Source organism: Neolamprologus multifasciatus, chromosome 20 (assembly GCF_963576455.1).
Source record: "Neolamprologus multifasciatus chromosome 20, fNeoMul1.2, whole genome shotgun sequence".
Classification (NCBI taxonomy): domain Eukaryota; kingdom Metazoa; phylum Chordata; class Actinopteri; order Cichliformes; family Cichlidae; genus Neolamprologus; species Neolamprologus multifasciatus.
The window spans coordinates 2,306,885-2,322,561 of record NC_140458.1 but is presented as its reverse complement, the minus strand read 5'-3'; the positions used below and the strand labels follow the sequence as shown (position 1 = coordinate 2,322,561).

Below are 15,677 nucleotides of genomic sequence, written 5' to 3'. Positions count from 1 at the left end.
AAACGGAGAAAACGCAGCGTCAAAGGTGTGCGCCTTTTTTGACGTCACACTGTGCGCCACGTTATTGTTTCGGTGAAATGAATTTCTACAATACTGTTACTGTTAATTGTTCTCTCTGCAGTGTTTAAATGCTTACATATACACACACAGTTACTGTCCCTCCACACATACGACTCGGTTCTGCTTCTATGCCCCAGCTTTGTTTACTTTTTCCCACCGAGGCTTCTAGACTTCTGATTGGCCAACATTTCTACACGGTTAGGAATATATCGCCACCTGCTGCTTTGGCATGTTCCTAGCAGCGTTTTCCTTCATTTCTGTGTTTACGTGTGGACGGGATTATTTTTTAAAACCGAAAATCTCCATTTTCAAAAATACCCGTGTACGTGTGGACGTAGCCTTAGACAAATGGTAACAGATTGTCCTGCAGAAACATCATCACTGCCTGTTTCCTGTTAGGATCTGCTCCGGCTGCTTGGATTGGGAATTGCTTGCTGCTAGCTTGGTGTTAGCGTGCAGTCTTGGCGGGAGCTTTTAAAGAGTCAATGTCGCGTCGTCCAGTTGTGGACGGTCGTTTCTGACCTGCAGTTTGAACTTTACGTCGTGCTTTTGTTTTTCGTGCAGTAAAGTTTGCATTCATATCACCACTGCTCAAACTGCTCAAACGTCTCAAACGTCTCAAACGTCTCAAACGTTGGAGACCACTCTGTTATTTTCCTTCCCAAATTCTTTAACCACCCATCGTGCAGATAATGAAAGAATGTAACAACAGTAACTACATATTAGTTTGATAGATAACAGTAATGTGATTACTACATTTAATACAGTGTTACATGATTCTGTTACAGGAACAGCAACACTGGAACGTGTAACAGCCTCCGGCAACAATAAAACGAAATGTTCAAAGGACACAGTGACCGACCGAGTGTCGTTCACATCCGTGGTTACACAACCGACACAATCCTCCAGACTCAGAACGCTACGACATCTTTCCCTTTGCATGAAATATTTACACGCACCAGCTTCAGCGCCCTGCATCAGGTCCACACGGGATTTCCTGGATGTGAAATTTGAACGTCTGAGATAACAGACAGTTTGTTTTTGCATGGAGAGGAAATAACAACATGCAAATACACCAACACGTGCGCTACCTGGCACCTTTTTTTACTTTCCATGTTATGACGCAGATCAAATTCTGTATCACACGTGTGTGTGTGTGTGTGTGTATTCATATCTTTGTGGGGACCAAAAACTGGAAGTTTGCTATACTTGTGGCGACCAAAATGCCGTCTCCACAAGTTTGAAGGCATATTTGAGACACAAAAATGTGTCAGGGTTATTGTAATGGATGGGTTTTCATTTTTCATGGTTAGACTAAGGGACTAGGGAAAGCATTATGTCAAATAGATGCCCCCACAACATATGAATACCCAACGTGTGTGTGTGTGTGTGTGTGTTTCATCTCTGCTGACGGGTGGTGCTGTTCATCCTGTCATGAGTTTTCCCATTAGCTGAGGGCGCCGTGTTTGAGTTTGAAGGGCATAACATGCAACAGTAACTGCAGCTAAAAAGAAAAAGGTTCAAATTTAGAATAAAAAAAACCTCTGCCTTCAATCATTTGTGTTATATTGGAAAAACATGTTACGTTTTTATGGCTCTCATTCAACAATATGCTCTTTCACTCGTGATGATTTATATATATCAATGTGTGCATGATGACAGTTATGTAATCCTTCTATTATTTGCCCATGCAAATGTGATTTTGCACGCCATCTCCTGCATTATTCTATTTATCATGCTTCTGTATGTTTAATTTGAGGGTTTTTTGAAGTAAGCAGTCTCCTTGCCAGCGAGTACACGACAGTAAACAGAGTCATGTGACACAGTGAGACATAATCTTCTATAGGGGCGATCGTGGCTCAAGAGTTGTGAGTTCGTCTTGTAACTGCAAGGTTGCCGGTTTGAGTCCCGGCTTGGTCAGTCTCGGTCGTTGTGTCCTTGGGCGAGACACTTCACCCGTTGCCTACTGGTGGTGGTCAAAGGGCCCGATGGCACCAGTGTCCTCGCCTCTGTCAGTGCGCCCCAGGGTGGCTGTGGCTACAATGTAGCTGCCATCACCAGTGTGTGAATGTGTGGATGACTGGTTATGTAAAGCGCTTTGAGGTCCTTAGGGACTAGTAAAGCGCTATATAAATACAGACCATTTACCATTTTATTTTTATTCTGTTCGGACACTTTTATTACTCACTAAAATATTTGTTCCTTTTCTCGAGCTTCTGTAGTCTGAGGCTGCCTCCTAACGTTGCTACCAGCACGATATCTTCCTTTTCCCTTTGGCGTAGCCGGAGATGCTGTGATCGTTTCCCCCGTTTGTGTCGATGGTTTGAGGTTCTTGGTGTTTGTTGCATCACGCGCGTGCAGGAGGAGCACGTCTGTCAGTTTGTTTTAAAGCTTTACTTCAAATATTTTACAGCAGTCTCACTTTTGCAGCACACAGATATTAATGTGAGAACGAGCAGAGATGCAAACAGAGGTGATGCATCAGCATCGGTACTCCTGCACTCAGCGAGCGCTTTATTAGGAACACCTGGGGGACATGTTTGAACTAAAATGTTATAAAGTATCATTTATGTCGAACTGTAACAACAGCAACAAAAAGGTCAACGAATTCTGTCCTGAGTAGAATTAATAACGGCTACATTGAGCACATTTGATACAATAACAACTCCCTCCCTACAAAATATTACACATTTGGTATAATTGTGTGTTTTTTAACATTTACCTCCAACACTGTGAAAAGCAGCTCCAGCAGCCACAGAGACTGCACTTACTCTCCCAACGTCTCCAGGGCCCAAAATGCTCTCTGTTTTCCATCTGGATACACATTGAGTAAACTGCACATCTCATTACACACTCAGAGCTGCAGGGAGCGAGCAGACTGCCGCCGTGTGACTGTGGACGAGTCCAGAGACGAGTTTTCACTTTCAGAGCGGCGATAAAGCAAATGAAAAAGTAATGCTGAGTGGAATCTAAACAGCTCCACAACAGAGACGAGTGTGTGTGTGTGTGTGTGTGTTTCTAAAGACCAGAAGCGTCCCTGCTGTTCTTTACATCTCTACATGTGACCTCGGTGACCCGGCGCTCGCTCAGTCGCTCACACACGCTGACATTTCCATCCCTGTGAGGACACTCGAGCCCAGATCACACTGAACGTGGACACGCACAGCTGGACGCCCGACGGCTGAGTGGGCATTCGCGTTGTACTTCTTTGAAGTCCGCGGGGACTCTGCCGCTGGGGCACGCGCACACTCGCTGCATTGTAATGGAAATTCTCTGCAGATGCGAACGAGGGGTCAAGAAAAAACAAAAACACAGGCGGGCACGCGGAGCCTCACGCTCACCCACTGTAACAACATTTTTGTTACTGAACCAAGCAGACTTGAGCTCATGGAAAGTATTCATCCAGGCTTCAGTTAGAAAACTGAAATTAAACCAAAACGAGGAAACAAACATCCAGGAAGTGAAAAAACGTGAATTAAAGATGAAAGAAACAAAACAAAAAGGAAGGAATATTAGGATCGCTCAAGATAAGCAAATATAATAAAACAATATAATGGAAAATACAAATAAAAAAGGAGCTTTAAGAAAAAACTTTTAAAGAAAACTTTCAATAAAATTTGTAAATTTCAGAAAAACTCCAGAGATCAACAGACCAGACGAAATGTTATTAGAGGATCAACGACACAACGACACCTCCGTCCAATCACATTATTGATGCAGACGATAAACTACAAGCCGAAAACTGACTAAAATCTCCAACCAATGAAAACAGTCCAAAGTCACAACCTGGCTCAGAGCATCAGGCACGCTCAGCACAATACACCAAACACACGCCCAATCAGGTGGTGACACATCACTTCCACTGCTGCATCACTGCCTGATGCACTTTTTAATCAGACTGGTGTTACAGAGCAGGGCTGGTCTTACGCTGAGTCTCCTGCCATTAAGTATCGGTCCTTGGACCCACTGTCACGCCCCACGCTGGTGCATGAAGGAACTGATATCATTGGCTGGTTCCACAGACTTGCCTTGACTAAATCTAACAGAACACATTTCGTTCTGTCCGATGTCACCAGGTTGCACCTCAGAGCGTCCAGGTGCTCAGTGATGCTGGTCCAGATCTGGGAGGAGATCCTCTATCGGCTCATCAGGAGCACGGTCCGAGGTTCTCGAGCATGCGTACGAGCACGTGGAGGCCATCCAAACTACGGAGCGCCACTTTGAGTTCCTTGACTTGAGTTGGACTCTTTGAATTCAGCCCTGAAGGTTGATTAGTTTCATGAAGTGATGTTGCATCCTTCCATTCCTAACACATCACTACAGACGTGTTAGGAACAGCACGACTGTTTTCAAATTGCTCCTTTAATTTTTGAGCAGTGTATTTATGGCATGAATCAACATGATGGTGCACGGAGTCAGACAGTGACCAGGACACAAACCCAGGCTGAGATGCTAATGTGAACTTAAGGCCTTCTAAAAAACCCAAAGAGCTGCCTGGAGGTGTTTCCAAGATGACGCCTGAGAGGCAGTTTTGCCCTAATTTCCTCTCAATGTTTTATTATCCACACAGCATAATGTAGTTTTGGCTTCACAGCTGTGCTTCTGGGACTTTTGAGGTTTTTCTTTCTTCCCTTCTATGATGAAACTTTACAAAAACCTTTAAGTCACAACTAAATTCAACCCTTGATCTGCACGTGATCCAAACCCGACCTCTTTTTATCAGGTCGGAACCATAAAGAGCTTTTTGAAGATCTGAAATAATCTGAGAACCAGATAAAATGTCCTCACTTTGTAAGGAAAATTAAACTCATTGGTCCTCACAGAGACAGGTACACGAGTACAAACACGCACAGAGAGAAGCCGAGCCGCCGCGCACGCTTCAAACCGCCGACGTTCCAAATGAATCAATATTAGAGAAAATAAACAAGAAGAAAAGGGCAAGAACACGAGGAAGAGGGAACGTGCCGAAAACAAACCGAAGAACAGGAAGTGTGTGTGTGTGTGTGTGTGTGTGAGACCCTGCACAGGCTCCAACCTGTAACAAGTTCGAAGGTCACCCGGCGTCATCGCCATGGTATCGACCTTGCTCAGCAGGATCAGCTGACGTGCGGCATGACGTCGCTGTGCTTTGCTCAGCAGCACTGCAGCAGCTCAGAGAGTCATTCAGGTTCGATTGTCAATAAAGCCTGAAAATTGTCTCGTGAGGCTTCTGTGGGAACATCGACCCTTTTTTGCAAATTCAATCCATATTTAATGTCACGCAGCGATTTGAACATTTCAATTTCACAATGTTTAGAGCCGAATGTAACACAATGCTGCAGTTCAGCATGCTCCGACTGACAATCAGCGCCCCACAGCACACAGCAGCTGTTTCACTGCGTGACATATTTAATCAACATTTAGAGACCAGACTCACTATCTGCAATACAAAAAGACTCACAACACGACATCACTCATGTGACTGCTGTGTGTGTTTTAAAGCACTCTCTGTTCATGTGCAAAAACACACGTTCGCTGCTTTGACTGTTGAAACGGGTCTGAGCTCATGTGGAGTCACGTGACACAAACCAGCTGACGTCTCTGATGCAACATGAAGTGACAACACTGGAAGTGCAGCGAGAGGAACAGAAGGTCGGGAGGTCAAAGGACAAGAGGGATGTGAAGCGGCTCCAGGCTCCAGTGTCATCGTCATCATCGCTTCACGCGCACACACAGATGTAGAGTGATGCGTGACAGCGAGCCGTCTGTCCTGCTGCTTCAGTTTTTATTTCACTCTCGACAAACTTAAAGAAAAGAAGCTGAAATATGTGCAGACAGTGTGAGTCCACGGCGCTGGTGCAGCTGCGCAAAGAGCAGCGATGGAAACCAGCGGGAGCGCCACTCAAAACTGCAGTTCCTCTTATGGCCACTAGAGGCTCCCACAGCAGGTCCGTTCCCACAGACTCGTGGGTTAAATTAGGAGCAGAAATCAAATCTGTGGGTTTGATCCTGTTTTATAACAAACTGGCATCAGTTTCTTTAATAACTAAATTATTCAGCCTTATTCGTGGGCTCAACGTTAGAGGCGTGGCCGCTTTGACTGACCAGCGGCTGCTCCGCCTCACCGCTGCTGAATGGAGTCACTGTGTTTGTACCTTTCAGAGCATTTTTAATGGTATCGTCTAACAAAGAATATGTCCGGACACGTCACTCGGACACAAGTCTTTACACAAGTTTTGGTTTCTAGAATTTGTTTATTAGCAGGTGTCACTTCTGTGTCATTAGCTGATAGCGTAACAGTCAAACCTCTCGTCCAAATATGGCCACTTCTGACTAAAAAACCCCCAAAAAAACCCCCATAAATACTTAAAAATGACCCCCCAAAAATCAACAATCAGTGGCCAACGTACGATTGAGGCTTCAAACTACACCTGGAAACCATGGAAACCAACGGTGACATCATGGTAGTTACAGACGTGTTTTAGAAAGTGTGTCACATGACCAACATTAACCTTAATTATTAATGAGCGTTTTTACACGTAGTTCATTTATGACACAATTACATCATTGTTCTAACACGGTGGCTTTATTCTTTACTGCAGCCAAAAATGCTGCAGAAAATGAATCCTAAATAATATGCAGATCTATTATATTTATTAGTTTTTAAACTAATCAATTATTTTAGGTGATTGGTTATATGTTTTTCTAAAGATCAATGCTGGAGAACCCACGTAGTTGGGTGGCGAGCACCTGTTGCTGCTCTAACACACAACACATTACACAGCGAACACAAAGGAGTGCCACGTGGCATGACCTCCTATAACTTGTTCCTGTGGCTCACGCAGCGATGACCTGTGTGGGGTGGCGTCTTTAGCGTTACCCTCTTTAACCGCGACTTCCTTGAAGCACATCGTCGGCACAGCTGGCTGACTTCGATCAATGGGGCAAAACCCCCGATGCCTCCAAACAGGGTGGCTGTGTTTTTCTCTCTCTACCGCTCGCCTTCTTTCACAGCTCGCTGAGCTCAGCAGCCTCGTCCAACAGCAGAGACCGCCCTCTGGTGGCTCTGCAGTGCACTACAACATATTAACTCCTCAGTTTAGGAGGACAAACGCTGAAAATTGTTTATTTCTGAATACTCTGGTACGCTGTAGTATTTTCTATTTGTTGTTTTGTGAAGACTTACTGGCATTAAATATTAATTCTGCTGAGTGGCGAGCGTAAAACTCGTGTGTGTGTTAATATTTAAAGAGTCTGGGTCAGTGAATGTTTACATTCCAGTGGTGGCAAAGTAGCCATAAGCCTCATTTACCCCGTGCTGTGTGTGTGTGTGTGTGTGTGTGTGTGTGTGTGTGTGTGTGTGTGTGTGTGTGTGTGTGTGTGAGTGTGTGAGAGAGAGAGAGAGAGATGGTGGAAACCCAGAGACCAAAATCGTAATAATTGTCAACACAGTCCCCGCCAACACTGACCACTGCAGCCCACACACACACACACACACACACACACACACAGAGGACAGGTTTTAGTGTACTGCTGCTGCTCGACTTTATACTTTGATCTGTTGTCTTTAGTAATCAGTGCAGCGCTGTCTCCACAAAACGTTATGGCGCTCAAAGATGAAGCAAAACTGTCGATTATCTCAAAACCAAAAGTTCTATAAACAAATATTTGTGATCTTTCTAAAGAACTAAAGCCTTTGAAATAATAACCTGATCGCTCATCACATTTTATTGCATAATTTCCCCCCAAAACATCCCAACTGTGTCCGTCTTCCGGCCTTTTCCATCTGGATCACCGTCTGTGACTCCTGATGATTGTCATTGGCTCCAAATTGTTGTATTACAGCATCATTAACTAAACCTGCAGGGACGATCTCGGCTCTCTTGGCCAGACAACAATATTAAATACTTAAAGATCTGCCCCAAAGGTTTTCACCAGGCAGGAAGTACTGGAGCATAAACAGGGAGGTGTTTCAGGGCCAACTGCTGGGCGGGGCTTAGTACTGACGGGGAACAGTTCATTTTTCTAATTCAGCAAAAAACAGAATTCCAACCCAACAAACAGCAAAGCCGACAAAAGGACGGATCGCAACAACCTTTTCCACCAGCTTCACGCAAAGTATTCATTCTGAAACTGGTCCGTGCACGGGTGCAGAGGAGGACGTCTGATTTCACTCAGTGAGAGATGAATGTTTGGAGCATTTGTGGGGAGTCCTCCAGGGTCAGTCAGCAGTGAACGTGTTTGCTTAGAAATATAAAAAGTGTTTGATTGTGAGCTTCAAGTGTCAGGTTGAAGGATCTGTGGCCAACAAACAGTTTACACTAATGTGGGTTCATCATTATTCTGAGTGTCACAGAAAAACTCTTCGTCCTCTTGTCCTGCTCTAGTGTTTTTTTAAACACGTTGAAAACGAGCTTTCTTAGAACCAAGGCCCTCTCTTCTTCATACAGCTTCAACCTCTTAATTTCCAATCAGTTACTGGTCGCTCGTGGCTGGAACACGTTACCTTTCAAATAAAGCCTCAAACACAGCGTCACAGTGTTTCCTGCTAAAAGCTTTTCCGTCCCTGACCCTGAATGCTCCATCAGTGACCTGCTGGGTGTTATTGGAGGCTCGTGGTTATCTGGGAGCCCCACGCCGACCTTCTGATGTAATTTACATCACTCACACACAACAAGAGGTTAACACACACATGTAGTCAAAACACAGCCCAGCAGCCTGGACACAGGAGATACGCAGCATCATTATCATGAAGTAGAGCTGGGCGATAGAACGATAACGATATGTGTTGCGAAATAACTTTTTCTCGATAGAAAAATTAAACTATTGCGATAGACCTGACCGCTCTTGGTCTCTTAAAAAAAAGAAGAACAGCCAATCCAAATTAAGTAGCACAGAGCCGAACCAATCACAGCCGCAGCGTCACGTCAGGTGACTTGTTACGTGCAGCACAAGTGCCAAGCGGCACATGTGTATTTGTTTGGGAAGCAGCCAGCCGGGCTGCCCAGGTAATGAAGGAAATGAGTGCGCCGACTAGAGAAAAACCAACCGAGAGCGTGAGCGAAGGTCACCGAAGAAAAAAACGATGATGGTTCCAATGACGGAGAGATTGTTGAACAGAAGAGCCACAGAAGTCCTGTAGTGTGAAGGTATTTCAGCTGTTTCAAGTCTGACAAAGCAAGTCTGGAAATACAATAAAGCGGTGCATGCTCAGTCTCTGACTGGAAGCGCTAATTCATCATTCGGCTTTTGTCGACTAAAGTAACTGTTAAACTGTTTGAAAAGCTCAGCTATACAAGGAGAGATTGAGAATTTCCTTTTAGTTCTCAGTTTATTTGACATTGACAAAAGTTAGTCAATTTTTTCTGTTCTTCTGTAAAACAAACTAAGATTGATTTTTAGAATTAATATTTTCTTTATTTTTTTTAAAATAATTTCTAAGTGGAATTGACAATTTAGTCTGTTTTGTTTGTTCTGTTTTGAAACGTAAACGCTTTAGCGGCTGCCTTTTGTGTAGTTTGCAATATTTGCCTTTATTTATCTGAAACAGTCTCATGTTCCTTAAGTACATCTACCCTGTTGAACTTATTATGGGAAATAAATATTTAAATCAAAACAAGCTGCTGATTATTTCACATTTTACTTGTGAGCAACGGCACATTGAAATCTTACAAATATAGTTATTTGACTTATATTGTGATATATATCGTTATCGCCAGAAATGAAAAAAACATATCGTGATATGAAAAAATCTTATATCACCCAGCTCGATCATGAAGTCATGTACAACACAGTTATTTTCATCTTAATGAGCCGTTCAGTCTCCAACAGTTATCCAGGTCTGCAGAGTCGTCCTATCACAGCGTGTGAATATTTAAAGTGTCTGCACTTTATTAGTGTAACTGCATTAAACAATTACAGTTTGTGCAGCTCTGACTTGGCTCGTTTCATGAGTTCAGCAGAATTACACAACAAAGTCACCGTTTTCCACCCGGAGCTCAGTTATTGTTACTGAATTCATGGAGTCTCACATCACTCAGCACGGTGTGTGTGTCACGTCTCACTTCACTCTATTTGTTGCACACTTCTTGTGTTTTTATGGTTTCTATTTGCTCTTTACAGCCGCTTTTCACCGTTTATATTCCCCATGAAGCCCTTTGTTACTTACTTAGGTAAAGTGGAGCATAAAAAAATACGATTATAATAAAAACAGAGCTGGGTGGAACAGCTTTCCTCCCTTCCTTCCTTCCTCTTTCCCTCCCTCCATTCATCTACCTCTCCTTTCTGTCTTTCCTCCCTCTCCTCTATCCTGACTGACCTCAGTGCTGCGCAGCTAAAACACACTCCCACGTGTTCAGCAATCAGGAAGCAATAAATACACACACACACACACACACTTTGAAAAAGGTGGGAAAGCACGTGAAACACACAGTTGCAAACAAGTCTAAGTACAGGATGGCCTCAAAACTAATGCGAGGAACACGTCGGTAAAGTGGAGCAACACACACACACACACACACACACACACATTAACAAAGCTGCTCTGACTAACAGCTCTGACCACAGAAAGTGACACACAGTGAAGTAGAGCAGAACTGAACACACACACACACACACACTCCTGCAGAAGCATGAAGACAGTGCTGTACCTCCTCCTCCTCCTGCGGCTGCGGCGCCTCCTTCAGGAACTCCTCGCTGTCAGCAGGTGTTCTCCCCTCTGACCCCTCCGGCAGGAAGGGGAGGAAGGCTGGGTTCACACCGCCACCTCCATAACTCCCCTCAGTTTCGAAAATCCATAAAATAATGTTTTTCAAACTTGCGCTCACACCGGCGTGTGCTCCTGTGCGTCTGGAGAGGAAGAGTGAGTTTGTGAGCCGAAGCAGAGGAGGAGGTGAAAGTCTCGCTCTCTTCCTTTTCTCTTGATTTGTTCCACAGCCACGCTCACGAGCTCCCCTCCCTCCCTCTCGGTGTGTCTAACGGCGGTGCTGCAGCCGCCGAGCCGCCGCTGGTGAAGCCATCTGTTGCAACACGTCCGCCTGCTTCCTCCACTTTCACTCTGCCTCGCGGAGAGGAGAGAGAGAGGGGGGGCGGGACTTTGCCCTGTTTCTGGACCAATGGGGAGGCGCACAGATCCCTCACCCTGACTGGAAGGGGAGGACCAGCAGCGGAGAGGACAGAATGAAATAAATACAGGAGGGAAGGAGAAATACAAGAGGCAAATATCCACGCACACACACGCAGAGAGGGGAGGTGGCCCAAGAAGGGAAACGCAGAGACGCAGACGTGACAGTATGAGGCCAAAAATATGCAGACAATGCGTTAGTGTCCTCTCAGTTTCGATGAAGGGAGGAAGTCCTGGGTCACAGTGAGCGGTTGCAACTTTTTTAGACACCTGGCCAAAGTTGCATGAAAGCTACAATTTTATAAAACTGTACAAAAGTCCAAAGCGTGCCGTGTTCTTGGTGTCCGTCCGGGTTAAAGATGTGTGAGCGACAGACGGCCTGCTGTTCAACCTGCTGCAGAGCTGTGCAGTTTGAATGAAAGGAGCATGTGGTGGGGGGGGGGGGGGGGGGGGGGGTAGGATCAGAGCAGAGGTATTTGGGCCTGTGTGGCTGAAATTGTTACCAGCAGTGACAGATAAGCGTTTGTCTGTTTCTACCTGTTTCCAGTGCACTGATATCACAGTTTAACCACAGACTGTATATAAAAGATGGATTTACTGTTGACAGTGTTGGGGAGTAACGGAATACATGTACCGCCGTTACGTATTTAAAATACAAAATATGAGTAACTGTATTCCGTTACAGTTACCGTTTAAAAAGGTGGTATTTAGAATACAGTTACTTTGTTGAAATAAATGGATTACACGGCGGTACTTCCCTGTTTCATATTGTGGCGGGTCAGGACTGTTTGGGTTTTGTTTGACAGCTACGTTCTGTTGTTCCAGGCAGCGTTACGGTTGCCATGGTTACAGGGTGACGCTCTCTCTCTGCGTGTTTCCTGGGTGAGAGAGGCCCTTTTGTTGTTGTTGTGCTAAGCTAACAGGCAGAATGCTACAGGTATAGCTCTAAAGAATGTAGCATCATGGGCAGTGTAGTCCGTGCTGCAGGGAGAATGGACTGCCATACACGTTATGTGTCTGTGAGCGAGGGAGGGAGAAAAAGGAAAAGTACGAGCTGTCATCGAGCAGAAACGGGAGCTGGAAGCATGTAAATATAATAATAACCACTGCAGCCAAGAAGAGAGCCTGACGAGCCCAGCTGTAAGTAAGCTATTAAGACTCGACTGTACACCGTGTTCGTGTTTTCCTCCAAAAACAATAAGTCCCGTTGGAGCAGCCTTTCAATGCCTCTCTCTGTCTCTGCTAGCAAAGTTGACCCAGACAACAAAGTAAACACGCGAATCTGCTGACTGAACAGATTAATAAAATCCTAGAATTTGCGAGAGAAAGCCACGTTAGTTTTCACATAACTCTATTAAAATATTCGAAAAGGCACCAACACCACAAACACAGTGGAGAGCTTCAGGCTACAGACTGTGTAGGGAATGATTCGAGTTCACGCGTGCATTATTGCTGCAAGATGAGAGGCTACAAACACGATTTCACAGGAGCTTAAATTTGGCGTCAGTGAAGAGAAGCTGAAAAAAACTTATACGATTGCACTTTATCTGCAAAACAGTAACTTTTTACTGGTATGCTGATAAAGAACAATCAAAATGGGCTTACTGTGACACTTTGAGTAACTCTATGCAAACTAGAAATAGTTACTACTTTGGCATCTATCAGTATCACATAAACGAGGAGCCAGCGTGTCTATTTAGATACCAGACTATCAGTGGACTTTGTACAGGTGCAACATTCAGATGTCCCCATACTTTGGCCATGGAGTACAGGGTAGAGAGAGAAGAAGAGCAGGGGGAAAAGAGTGAAGCGATGGAGAGAGAACAAAGAGGGAGGGAGGGATGAAGAGGAGGTAGAGTGCAGATTGTAATGGAGCTGTTGGCAGAGCTCCTGGCTGTTCATGGGTATTCATGTAGCTGGTGGCTTCAGTTAAATGGAGCGAACAGAGAGAGGCAGAGGGGGGGAGACGGGTGCTGAGTTTCAACTGAACAAGAAGTCTACTTATGCCCTTTCCAAGGAGCACCGTGCAAACACTTGCAGACATGTTAAATGGTGAATTCAGATCCATTCAATTAAATTAAATGTCACAGCGACTCGACACGTCCACGGGCTTATGAGTCCAGCAGGTAAAGGCATCGCAGACAGAACGTGCAGAGTGAAGACCTGCAGACGGCGCAGTCTCCAGCAGGGCCACAGCAGGTTTACTGAGTGCAATTTCTAAAGAGAGGCTTTTAACATCTGAAAATCGTCTGCGAGGAGACTCGTGCATTTAGAAGTTAATTTTTGCAGATTGCATTCATCTTTGTTCAGAGTTACTTAACCAAATCAAGGCAGCGTTCCCTCACGCGGTGCGGCGCTGTGAATGAAGCAGCGTGTTCAGGAACCAGCAGGCAGTAAGACGAGCTTCAAACACAGGTGTTCGTGTGTCGCTTTTGGTACAATTTCATGCTACATGTCACCTTTTCATATGAGTAAGAAGCTGTAAAGGCAGTGTTTCTGACATTTCTATTAGTGCCTGTGATGAGTCACAGGGCTGCGGAGAAAGCGTGATATTTGGAAAGATCGTGTTTGACAGCCGCGCTGATATTTCATGAATTTCAGGTGGAATTTGTTCTCAGGTTGTGCGCAAATGTCGCACAACCTTCGTTTTTTGCATCCATTTTGCATTAAACCATTACACGACCCCTAAAACAGAAACAAGTCGTTCTACTTTATTACTGAACATGAATATAAAGAAACAGCCACGCTAATAAAACAGTTGTCTTTGCTGCACGACGTTGTGCCACTGTTGACATGATGGATGATGCATTACTAGTTTCTCCTGTTCAGTGACAGTTTGAAGTCTGCAGTGGTCAGGGTAAAGCGTATTACTGTAGCAAAGCTGTGGACATGTTGCAGTCCAGCCTCTGCAGTTGTATCAATTCTCATTTTCATCTTTGGTCATGGCGTTTCGGGAGACTTCAGAGTTCCAGCCAAGCCCATGAGACCCAGAACTCTCTGGATGCACCCAAACCTTGGTCAGTGCCAAAAGGCTGGGTGGATGGATGGATGACATTATTGGTAGGTGTTAGTTGTATAGCACAGCATGTCCTCTAACTACAGCGGTCCCTCGTTTATCGCGGGAGTTTCGTTCTAAAAATAACCCGCAATAGGTCAACTTTATTTTTTACAATTATTGTAGATGTTTGAAGGCTGTAAAACCCCTCACTCACTCACTCACTCACTCACTCACTCACTCACTGACTCACTGACTGTTTTGTTTCGCTTAATGCGCCTTATAATCCAACACGTTCTCACTCCCAACGCGTAACATTTTACGCTAGGTGACAAATCGTCAACATATTACGTTTTCGGCTACCCACCACGTTCCTAAATGACGACCTCGGAAAAATGAGGAAATATGAGAACCGTATGGACTCAATCTACACATGTTCGCTTTTTTTTTCTTCAAATCGCTTAGAAACACGCTATTTAACATCATTAAAGTCCTGGTTAAGGTCAGGAAAAAGGTTATGGTTAGGGCTGGAATACAGAGCTGGAACGTCTATTACCGCGGGAGCGTCATTGCACTGGATTTCGCCCATAACCCGCCGCTTACCATAAGAACGCCGAAGGTCTCCTTTCGCGTTCCTCAGGAACACCGCGGGACGTGACAAAACGTCGGCATGTTACGCCTCGGGAGTGAGAACGGGCTGTATAATCCGAAACCTTCCACACTACGCTCCTTTAGCACATCCACAAATCAGAAACAGCGAGGCCACCCACGAAAGGTGAACCGCGTTATAGCGAGGGACCATATTAGCCCAGGTGTGTCACAGGACCTCAGCTGAAGTTCACGTCAATCTTGCACTTTGTCAGGATTGTGCGTTAAATCTCAACATCAGTTCACATAAACTCATTTTTCCCACCAGCTGGTTGTGTCACCGATGACACGAACACAACACCTTTACCGTTATTCATGCTTTGCAGTCGAGTGAAGTATCTTGTACTTGTTGAGGAAACGATGTGCGCACCGTTTTCCTGTACAGTGCTGCTTCTCAGGTACCTGCTGTGTCTCCATTATGCACACAGTGTCCTTTAGCATGGCTACTCTTGACATTCCAGCCACAGCTGCATCAGCTGCCAAGAGATAACAGCCATGTTTAAGAGATGTCCAAAATCCTCATAGGAAGGTGTACTTTCCAGGATTAGCAGCAAACCGGACACCGATTCGTGTCTGCTTGAGAACTTTTTGTTTTGGACACAGTTTCTTTTTTTTCTTCACTTTTTAGGCTCAGGAACTAAAACCTGCCTTCTTAGGGAAAGATGGTGTTGTGGGTTGAAACACATGTCTGTACAATAGTAATCCTCCTCATTGATACATGTTGGGAGTGACCATCAATCTTACTGATACCATAACCAGACATGTTGTAACACATTCACTAAACTCTTGAAGATGGGCCGGATTGAACTGATGAAAAAATAATGTGAGAGAGGAAAATGAGTGTTTGTCCACACATTACACATGAACCAGCCA

General features: G+C 44.8%; 1 protein-coding gene across 1 annotated transcript in view; it reads right to left on the bottom strand.

Annotated features, from left to right (window-relative positions):
* sulf2b (sulfatase 2b) overlaps nt 1-11,088 on the bottom strand; it is a 118,733-nt gene extending 107,645 nt beyond the window's left edge. The window contains exon 1 of the mRNA XM_085147235.1: nt 10,689-11,088. The gene's annotated coding sequence lies outside the window, so the exon portion shown is untranslated. The remainder of the gene's footprint in view (nt 1-10,688) is intronic.
* Nucleotides 11,089-15,677: the final 4,589 nt, after the last annotated feature.